The sequence below is a fragment of the Tupaia chinensis genome, unplaced genomic scaffold, assembly GCF_000334495.1.
Source record: "Tupaia chinensis unplaced genomic scaffold, TupChi_1.0 Scaffold000175_1, whole genome shotgun sequence".
Lineage (NCBI taxonomy): Eukaryota > Metazoa > Chordata > Mammalia > Scandentia > Tupaiidae > Tupaia > Tupaia belangeri.
In genome coordinates this window covers 1,095,267-1,106,502 of record NW_006159650.1, presented here as the reverse complement: position 1 = coordinate 1,106,502, position 11,236 = coordinate 1,095,267, and the positions used below count along the sequence as shown (strand labels likewise).

Below are 11,236 nucleotides of genomic sequence, written 5' to 3'. Positions count from 1 at the left end.
TGTTTACACTTAAATCACTTTAAATGGCTTTCTAGATTTTAGCAAAGTAAAATGATATATACCAAAGCTAACCATACACAGGCCCTAGGACCCAGCAACCACTCCTAGATACAGATGCAACAGAAATGCCCACATATGCACACAAAAGGCATATCTAAAAACTCTAACAGCATTATTCACAATAGCTAAAAACTGGGGGCAATCTAAATTTTCACCAACAGTAGAATGGGTAAGTAAATGGTGATGGGGCCAGCACGTGGCGTGGTGGGGAAAAGCTCTGGATTCCCACGTGGCCCACCGTAGCTCAAGTTTCGGACCTGGTGGCTTGCTTTCTCACTTTTCCTCTCTGTTTCTCTGTTTCTCTCTGATCAAATTGAAAAACAATAATAATAAATAAGGTTAAAAAGTAAAAATAATCCTTTTAAAAAATGGTGATATATTCCTCCGACAGGATACCATAGAAAGTAGGTAACATATATACAATGTCAAGTAAAAAAATACATAAATGAGTACACACTGTAATGATTGGCTCCATTTATATAAAATTCAAATTGGGCAAAGCAAATGTATGGTATTAAAAGCAAGGATAGTAGTTCATTTGGGGTAAGAGAGGGTGATAGCTGAAAGGGGGCATAAAAGGGACTTCTGGGGTGATGGTTATCTGTTTCTTATCCTGGATGATGTTTTACACTGTGTCTCACTTTTCCTCTCTGTTTCTCTGTTTCTCTCTGATCAAATTGAAAAACAATAATAATAAATAAGGTTAAAAAGTAAAAATAATCCTTTTAAAAAATGGTGATATATTCCTCCGACAGGATACCATAGAAAGTAGGTAACATATATACAATGTCAAGTAAAAAAATACATAAATGAGTACACACTGTAATGATTGGCTCCATTTATATAAAATTCAAATTGGGCAAAGCAAATGTATGGTATTAAAAGCAAGGATAGTAGTTCATTTGGGGTAAGAGAGGGTGATAGCTGAAAGGGGGCATAAAAGGGACTTCTGGGGTGATGGTTATCTGTTTCTTATCCTGGATGATGTTTTACACTGTGTATTATCTTTCAAAACGTATCAAGCACTTACGATTTGCTTGCTTTTCTGTATATGCTGTATGTTAATAAGGAAATGCATGTATAAATAGACTTTAAAATATCTTTTTCTTTCTTTTTTTTCTCTTGAAGAGGTTTTTTCTATAGGGCATGTGCGCTTGCTAGAAAGACAGAGAGAGACAGAGACAGAAAGCGAGAAATCACCCCCCAGGGGGGATGGCCATGCACGCACACACGCCTGGAGTGAGTTTAAGCCACTGGGTCCGGGACTCGAACTGTGGTCAACTACATGGGAGTCCGGCGACATAGCCATTATGCTAACTGCTGGTCCCTAAAAATATCTTTTAATGAGCTGTCTGGTAACTGTAACTATTGACGAGGGCCCAATTTATTGTAGAAAACTACATAAACTCCTGAATTTGCTGGTATAGTGTTTGATACATCTAGAAAGAGCCCAAATGATGGCAACGATGACAGTTATTGTTCAGTATACTGACATCTGAGGCCCTGAGACTCCCACCTAATTTAAATTGGGATATTGGCCCGCCCCTGACGTTTAACAACCTAATCTTGGAGTTGAAAGTAATTTGAGATTCTTGCTTTGAACACAGAGCAGAAACCTCGAGCCCAAGGATGACCTGGAGCTGGGCAATTGGTCTTTCCTTCACATCCTACTTAGGGATTGAACTCATTGTCCTGAAAGCACACCTGGGACCTCATTACCTTTGCATGATGGATGGAGGTCACTGAAAGTCTTTAAAAGACAGGACCTTGATGAATAAACCTTGGAGAGTCAAGGAAGAAACCTAAAGATTTCTTTAGAACTTTTCCTTAGGGCTATTCGTAAAAGTGTAAATGTTATCATGTCCCTCCTGACTCTCAGACAATATTATTCCTGTAGTGGCTCAATGACCGAAGAAAAAGAAAAAAAATTGTTTTAACAGGAAGACTAATTAAAAAAGAATTTATTTTATTTTATATTTTTTATTCATTTATTTTAAATTGACTAGAGAAAGACAGACACACAGAGAGAAGGAAAGTGAGAAAGCAAGTTACCAGGTCCAGAACTCAAACTGTGGTTGGCCACGTGGGAGTGTCCAGTACCTTAACCAATAACCACCTGCTGGACCCGAGAAAGACTTATCTTTTAAAAATAACTTTTTGAGGCATAGCTTATATACTATATATTTTTCCGTTGGCACTGTACAATTCAAAGATTTTAGTGAATTTCCAGAATTGTACAACAATCACCATTCTCCAATTTTAGACTATTTTCCATTACCCCACAAAGTCCCCTTGTGCTCAGTAACAGTTAATCCTTGCTCCCACTCCCACTGCACCAAACAGTTGTGATTTCTGTCACTATAAATTTGCCTTTTCTTGACATTTTGTGTAAACGAAATCATACCATGTGGTCTGTTATGTCTGATTTCTTTCATTTAGCATAATGTTTTCCAGCTTCATTCCTTTTATCATCTATCAATCCTTCATTTTTTAATTGCTGAATAATACCCCATTGTATGGATATACCACATTTTTAAAAAGAGGTTCAAACAGCACAAGATTTTATTTATTTATTTATTTTATGCCAGAGAGTGCAAACACATGCACAAGAGAGGGGAAAAAAAACCTGAAAGGGGGTCTGATCATGCCGCAATCCTTTCTCCTTCAATTCTCCATCCTGTCAGGAGTCTGGCCATGCACACACATGCCCAGCAGCTTAGGGTAGGACTAAGCCAAATCCCTCCCCTGGTGGGATCTGGTTTCCTCCGTTACATTGCAGGGCCAATCCTACCACATTTTACTTATCCATTCACTGGTTGATGTACATGTGGATTGTTTCCAATAATAATCCGTTGGGATTATTATGAATAAAACTGCTATGAACATATGTGTGCGTGTCTTTTTGTTGAATAATGTTTTCACATCTCTTGGGTAGAAGTGCTAGGTTATATGGTAGATTTAGGTTTAACTTTTTAATCAAACTGCCAAACTGATTTCCAAAGAGATGCAATATTTTACATTTTTATTAGCAGGATATGAGAATTCCAGTTTTCCACATCCCCCCCAACATTTATTATCCATCATTTTATTTTATTGCTATAAGGAGTGTGCACTCATCAGAGAGAAAGGAGGAGGGCAGAGAAAGCACCTCCCAATGGGCGTGGCATGTCATCATCTTTTTCTTTCATTTCTCCATTCTGAGTTATGGCATCACTTTGTGCCCCATAACTGTATACAACTATAACTTGTCAGCTAACAATAAAATTGTAAATAAAGCAGCCAGCAGATGGCGCAGTGGTTACATTGCTGGACTCCCACACAGTCAAGCGTGGTTCGAGTCCCAGAGCCAGTGGCTTAAAAATCACGCTGGACACACATACATGAGTACCCAAGATCTCAGGAGGAAAATTGAAGAGAAGGGACTGGGGAGTGGCCATTCCTCCTAGGGGGTAATCTTTTGCTTTTCCTCTCACAGTCTCTCTCCAGCAAGCACACATGCCCTATGGCAAAAACCTCTAAAAAAGAAAAAATTTAGTAGCCATTCTAATAGGTATGTGACAGTAACTCAAGGTGGTTTGTTTTTGTTTTGTTTTGTTTTCTGTAGAGGTTCTTGCCTTAGGGCACACTTGCTGGAGAGAGAGACAGACAGTGAGAGGGAAAGTGAGAAATCTCTCCCCAGTGGGGATGGCCATGCCACAACCTCTTCTTCTCCATTCTCCTGGGATCTTGGGCACACACTCACATGTTCCCAGTGTGATTTCCAAGCCGCCGATCTGGGCTTGAAATGCGGTCAGCCATGTGGGAGTCCAGTGACAGAACTGCTAGGCCATCTGTTGGCCCCTCATGTTGTTTTTGATTTGCATTTCTGTCATGACATTGAGCATGATTTCAAAATATTGGAAACTATAAAAATAACATCTGTGAGCCAGCTGGTGGTGTGGTAGTTGGGGTGGTTAGATCACAGATGACTGACTACACAGTTTGCGTCCCAGACTTAAAAAACACACTGGACACATGTCTGGGTGCAGTGCGCTGTCGCAAAATTCCCAAAAGACTACAAGGAGCCGATTCCGATGTAAATGCACAAGGATTGCTTTTATTTGGGTTTGAGCCAGGGCCCTCAACCATCACTGACACAGCGGATCAGAGTTGTGAGCCCTGGTGTTAGTTGGGCTGGGTTTTTATTTGGCTGTTACTGGGGAGGGAGGTCGAGGGGTGCTGAGGGATACAGGTAGCTATCCATTGGCTGTAGATTTCAAGAAGCATAGTTGTCTTTTACTGATTAGTCTTCAGACTGTTAAGTTGGGCAAGAATAGTTACTTTCGGTCTCTGGTATTTCTTTTGTTCTTCTCGTTATGACCCTCTCCTATGTGATCAGCTCGCCTCCTTGAGATAGCGCCGATTCTCAGCAAGGTGTGTTTAACAAAATGGAGTCGCCCCCACCCACCCCCGCCAAAAAATGGAGTCACTCTGGTCCTTCATGGGCATGCCCCAAATTTTGAGGAGAATGGAGAAGAGATTGCAGTGTGGCCATCATCCCTGGGAGAGTGATTTCTTACTTTCTGTCTCTATCTCTGTTTCTCTCTGGTGAATGCAAACACTCTATAGCAAACAAACAAACAAAATAATAAAGTAAAACAAAATTAAAAAACAAAATCTGCTTGTAATGATTACTATCTAATAATGTAATAGAATGTTAAAATAATTCTGTATTCTTGATTCGACCAGCAACCTATGTCTAAGGGAGCTAAAACTATTTTTATCATTTTATTAGCATTCATCTCCATGATCACCATCAAAAAATACTTGTTTATGCGTTGACCTTTCAGCAGCATCTCTACAAGATGAGTCATGCAGAATGATTCATGCTCTGCAGGAAAGTGGAAAATTCTCCCTCTGATTTTCTAGCTCAGATATATCATCTTCCTGTCACAAAAGAAATGACAGAAATAAGTTTATCAAGCAAAGAAACAAATGAACAAATAAACCTTTGTGAATTCATTGTTCAGGGTCAACAAAAGAGAAAGGAAGAGGCCGGCAGGTGGCGTGGTAGTTAAGGGCGCTGGACTCCAACGTGGCCGATCGTGGTTTGGGTCCTGGACCTGGCGGCTTGCTTTCCCACTTTCTCTCTTTCTCTCTCTCTCTCTTTGTGCCTCTCTGGTCAAATTGAAATAAATAAATAGGTGGATAAATAAAGTTAAAATAAAATTATTATTTAAAAAAAGAGAAAGAAAAAAAAGAGAAATCTTAGTAAAGTCTATGATTAACACAGCAGGGATGTACAATAGAAATCGATAAAAGGGGAACGTAGATGCTGTAATGGTTATCTCGCTGGACTCCCATGTAGTCGACCGCGGTTTGAGTCCCAGACCCTGAGGCTTAAAATTCAGTCAGGCGTATGTGCATGCGTGTCCAAGATCCCGAGAGGAGAATGAAGGAGATGGGACTGCAGCGTGGCCATCCTGCCTGGGGGTTATTTCTCGCTTTCTATTTCTCTGTCTCTCCTGTGAGCATATGCACCCTCTAGCAAAAAGCTCTCTAAAAAAATAAATAAAAGAAATAGATAAAAGGCCATGAGATGGCACTTCGGTAACGTACCTGGGCCCACATGGGAAAGGTCCTGGGTTCATGTCTCGGGACCTCCCTGAGCATGCCAGGCACACACATGCATGACTATGATCAGGGTGACTGACTGGGGTGGATTGTGGTGTAAAGATCTTGTTGGTAGTGCCTTGTCTCTTTTTTTCTCTCTCACATGGAAAAAAATAAACCATTAAAAGTAACTATACAGGGACCAGCAGTTAGCGTAATGGCTATGTCACTGGACTCCCATGTAGTCAACCACGGCTCGAGTCCCAGACCTGGTGGCTGAAACTCATGCTGGGTGTGTGTGTGTGTGTGTGTGTGTGTGTGTGTATGTGTGTGTGTGTGTGTGTGTGTGTGTGTGTGTGTGTGTGCGTGCCTAAGATCCTGAGAGGAGAATGAAGGATTAGGGATTGCGGCATGGCCAGCCCCCTTGGGGGGGCGATTTCTCTCTTTCTATCTCTCTGTCTCTCTCTTTCTGGCAAGTGCACATGCCCTATAGCAAAAACCTCTCAGGAAAAAAAAAAGTAGCAATAGGTGGCCCATGGTCAGTATAAATCATTCTCAGTGAATGATGCTGTCCCAGTCAGAGGCAGGAAGGCCAGCAAGGGGCCTATCCATGCTCATTGGTGCAAGGGATGTTTCTCAGACTTGATGCTTTCTGTACTTAGTTTCCCTGTATGTGAAGAGCTAGGACAAGTTCAAGTCTTGGTAAGTTCCTGAAGATTCACAGAACCTTCTAAGAGAGTTCTCAGATGGTGTCTTCTAGGATCTTCCTAAGGAATTGAACATCCTCTATCTTTTCAAGATTCCATTCACATCTCATTCCCAAATGAAGTAAGCTCCTAAATCCTGAATTCCAATTCAGGAAGAAAGAAGAGTCCACTGACTGGTCTCACCAAGTCCAAGAGCACCTCTAAGCTTAGTCCATTTTTAAAGATCTCAAAGAAAAGACTGGCCATTTGGTAACTTTTCCCTTTTTCTCTAGAACTTCTTGGTCCATGGCCTTCTCTCCCCAGTTTTTAAATTGCTTTCTTAAATTATTTGCTATATATATATATATATATATATATATGTGTGTGTGTTGTGTGTGTGTGTGTGTGTGTGAGTGTGTGTGTGTGTGTGTATATATATAGGGCAGACTTAGAAAAATTGCACTCTTGCCTCTACTCCTAGAAATGCAGTCAGTGAAAATGTGCCCATGTGTCCCCTAATAGCATGTACAGGAATGGTCAAAGCAATGTTATTTCTAATAGCCACATGCTGGAAACTAATGAAATATTCATCATTAAGAGAATGAATGAATAAAAGACAATCTATTTACTCAAAGGAGTTCTAGTCAAGAATGAGAATGAGCTATTTTAAACTTTATTTATTTATTTTAAATTGATTTATTTACATTCATTCACTGTACATCATGACAGTATAAAAAATGAAAATTTCCATCCAGAATACACTGTATATTGGCTCAATCAAGGATATTACCATACATGTTATCATCAATAAATAATTTTCCATTTCTTGTTTCTTATGTTTTGCCTTTTTTCCCTTTTTGATTCCCTACCTCTTACCCTCCGTCATTTCCCCCACCCTCCTCCCACACTGTCTCTGGTATCTACAGTTGCTTTCCATGCCTTTTCCCCCCACATTTTGTTGATTCACTAAATATCTTAATTAATCTAAATACTTTCAATAGCAAGTACAACTGATATATACGTATCTAAGTGTTCAGACATGAACAAATGTCTGAACTTTAGGCATAAATCTCAGTGAGTAAAATAAAAAAATATGGAATCCCTCATGAATTTGCATGTCATCCTCGCGCAGTGGCCATGGTAATCTCTGTACTGTTCCAATTTCAGTATATGTGCTGCCGAAGCAAGCACTCTATAACTTCATTTAACAGTATGAGTGATTCTCACAAAGACACTGTAAGGAGAGAAAACAGACAGAAAAGAGCACATGCCATTTGACTCCATTGATATCAAGTTCAAAATTAGGCAAGTCAAATCTATAATGTTGGAGATGATGGCAACTGGAAGAGTATAAGTCTTCTAGGGGACTGGTTGTGTGTTATTTTTTTTCTTCGTGTGTGTGTGTGTGTGTGTGTGTGTGTGTGTGTGTGTGTTTATTTCTTCCATGAGTGAGGACAAAGAGAGACAAAGAAACACCAACCACCAATGGGGTCTTGATGTCATGCTCCATGCCCAACTTAAGCCAGCTCCTGATCATGGGCCGGGCATGCTCAAGGAGGTCTCCAGACATAAACCCGGAACCATCCCAAGTAAGTCCATGTCCTTCTCTCCCCACTGCCCTTAACAACCATGCCACCTGCTGGCCCCATGCCTGGTGTTTTTTGTTTGTTTGTTTTTTAATGCCTGGTGTGTTTTACAAGCTGCCAGATCTGGGACTTAACCAGTCAGCCAGGAAATCTAGTCACTGTAACCTCCATGCCATCTGCTGACCTGGAGCACAGCACTTTAGCAATATGTGCCACCAAGGTTGGGCACAACATTTATTAATTTAATGCATAGATTTACTCTGGCACACTTGACTGGCCCATGGTCATGAGTTATGTAAGAGACATGAGGTTTCTTGAGGCAAGAGGAAGGTTTACATAATACCCCAGTGATGGTGTCACCTATACTTGCTTGGTTCAGTGCATTGCGGAGTACATGTCTCTGGTTGAATAAATGTACAGGTTGTAATTTATGTTCACTCCAAAGGGCTTTGTAAAAATCTGCAAAAGAATGGGAGAAAATGCATGCAAATTGCATGTGTTATTAGGATTTAGTTTCCAAAATTGTAAAGAATTCTTACAACCCAAAATGAAAAAGCAACCAATTAGAAAATGGGCAAAGGGGGTCCAGCAGTTGGCATGGTGGTTGGGGATGCTGGACTCCCACATGGCCAACTGAGGTTTGTTTTCTCACTCCCCTCTCCCCTCCACTCTGTCCCTCTCTGGTCAAATTAAAATAAATAAATAATAAAGGTAGATAAAATAATTTTAAAAAGAAATAAAATGGGCAAAGAAATGGAACAGTCATTTTACTAAAAATAGGCAAATGACCAATAAGCACATGAAAAATGTTTGACATTAGTCATTAGTCATTAGGGAAATGCAGATCAAAACCGCAGTGAGATACCACTTTCCACCCACTGGGATAGCTATCATCAGAAAAACAATGATAAGTTTATCAAGGAAAGGAGAAAATTGGAACCATCTCATGTTCCTAGTGGGAATGTAGAGGGCACAGCTGCTCTGGCAAATCTCTGGCAGTTCCTCATTTAAACACAGTTACCATATAATCCAGAAATCTCACATCAAAAATATATTCCCAAGGGAAATGAAAACATGTGTCCACACGAAAACTTGCACACAAATGTCATAGGAGTGTTATTCTATTAAGAGACAAAAAGTGAGAACAACCCAAATGCTCATCAACTGATGAATGGATAGAGAAATGTGTTATATCCATATGAGGAAATGTTATTCAGCCATGAAAAGAATGAAGTGCCAATATTTGCTATAACATGCACTTGGGTAATGTTATACATAGATTTCAAAAAAAGTCAGACACAAAAAGCCACATATTATATTATATATTATATTATTTGGGTATATAATATATTTATTATATGGGTATATACTATATTTATTATATACCCAAAATAAGAACATCTAGAAAGAAAGAAAGATTGGTGGCCGGTGGTGGTGGGGGCGGGTGGAGTTCCCCAAGTGGTCAAGGGACTGAATCCCATATGGCTGGTTGCACAGTTCAAATCCTGGCTCCAGAGGATTAAAAAACATGCACGCCCAGGTGCGTGTGCATGCATGCCCCAAATCACAATGGGATGGAGAGATGAAAGAGAAAGGATTTCAACCTGGTCACACCCGACTTTGGGGTGCTTTCTCCCTCCAACTCTCTCTGTCTCTGGCAAACACATGTGCCCTCTGGCAAAAAATTAAAAAATAAATAAATAAAAAGAAATGCATTCTTTTGTTAGCAAAGCCAGTGGAAGACTCAGAAAATGTGGCTGGAAAATTTTAGAACTAAATATTACAACAAATTACACAGTGTGGGAGGTTTCACAGTTGGGTGAAAGTACAGATGTTTCTAACAGGTTTTGGCTTGTGGTAGTTGCAAGATAATTCTTTTCATTCTGTTTCAATAATGAAATTAATTAAGATCTACTTTCTGTGAGCCACTGAAAGAAAGATATGTCAGAGAAGTCAGCCTCAATCATAAATTACTTTTTTCTTTTTAAATAGCTTTTGCTACAAGATGTGTATAGAGAGATGAGAAACAGGGGGAGAGAGAGTGAGAAAGCGAGAGAACACTCACCAGGAGGATAGCCACATCTCAATCCATAAATAACTTCTTTAAAAAATATATTTTATAGAAAACCTGGCAAAGTGTAATAATTGTTTTTTGGTTTTGTTTTAGGATTTTGCCAGAGGGCACGTGCACTCGCAAGAGAAGGACACAGACAGTGAGAGGGAACGTGAGAAATGACCCTCCGAGGGGGATGGCCACACCACAGTCCCTTCTCCATTCTCCTCTGGGGATTTTGGGCACACACACGCACACACACGCACACACACGCGCACACAAACACACACACACACCCAGTATGATTTTCAAGCTGCCAGGTCTGGGACTTGAATTGTGGTTGGCTATGTGGGAGTCCAGTGCCTTAAACACCACACCACCTGTAGGCCCCAAGTGTAATCATTGTTAAAGTGACCGAATAGAATTTTCAAATTATTTCAGTGAAAAAGTATAGGATTGCTCCACATGTGAAATCTATTTACTGAATCGTTATTAGGCAAGATATTGCAGCAAAGAAATTGAAAGAGAAATGCAGGCGTTAGCAGTATGATCAAGTGTTTTTTTTTCTTTCTTTCTGCAACTGAAAGGAAAAGAGGATTGAGACAATAGGGGATGATGGAGACTGTGGACAGCTGAAGAATGGAAGGTTGTTCAATGGGGGCAGCCACTATCCTAGAGAGAACGTAGGTAAACTCTGCCAGAGATTCAGATTTTTAAGAGAAATCCCCGGATTTTGTTTTGTTTTGTCATGTTACAGGGTGCATGCACACTGCAATCTCTTCTCCATTCTCCTGGAATTTGGGGTATGAATGCACACACTCCCAGCATATTATTGTTATTTTTTTAGAGAGTTTTTTTTGCTATAGAGCATATGTACTCACCAAAAAGAGAGAGACAGAAAGCGAGAAATCATCCCCCGGGGTGATGACCACGCCACAATCCTTTCTCCTCCATTCTCTTCTCGGGATCTTGGGCACATACACACATGTGCCTGACGTGAGATTTAAGCCGCTGGGTCTGGGACTCAAACTGCGGTTGACTACATGGGAGTCTAGTGACATAACTATTACACTATCTGCCGGTCCCCATATCTAGCATATTTAAAATGCCAGGTCTGGTATTCGAACCATGTGGTCAGCATGTGGAATCCAGCTGCCTTAACCTTCATGCCACCTGCTGGCCCCAAATCTCCTTATTTAAAAAAAAAAAAAAAAAAAAAAAAAAACCAATTTATATATCGGGGCCAGCAGGGGACGGGG

At 40.3% G+C, this 11,236-nt stretch overlaps 1 non-coding gene across 1 annotated transcript; it reads right to left on the bottom strand.

The window, feature by feature from the left end:
• Positions 1 to 7,425: 7,425 nt before the first annotated feature.
• Positions 7,426 to 7,529, bottom strand: LOC114007440 (U6 spliceosomal RNA). Its single transcript, XR_003549066.1, has one exon. It is a non-coding gene; the product is annotated as a U6 spliceosomal RNA (small nuclear RNA).
• Between the last annotated feature and the right edge of the window lie 3,707 nt (positions 7,530 to 11,236).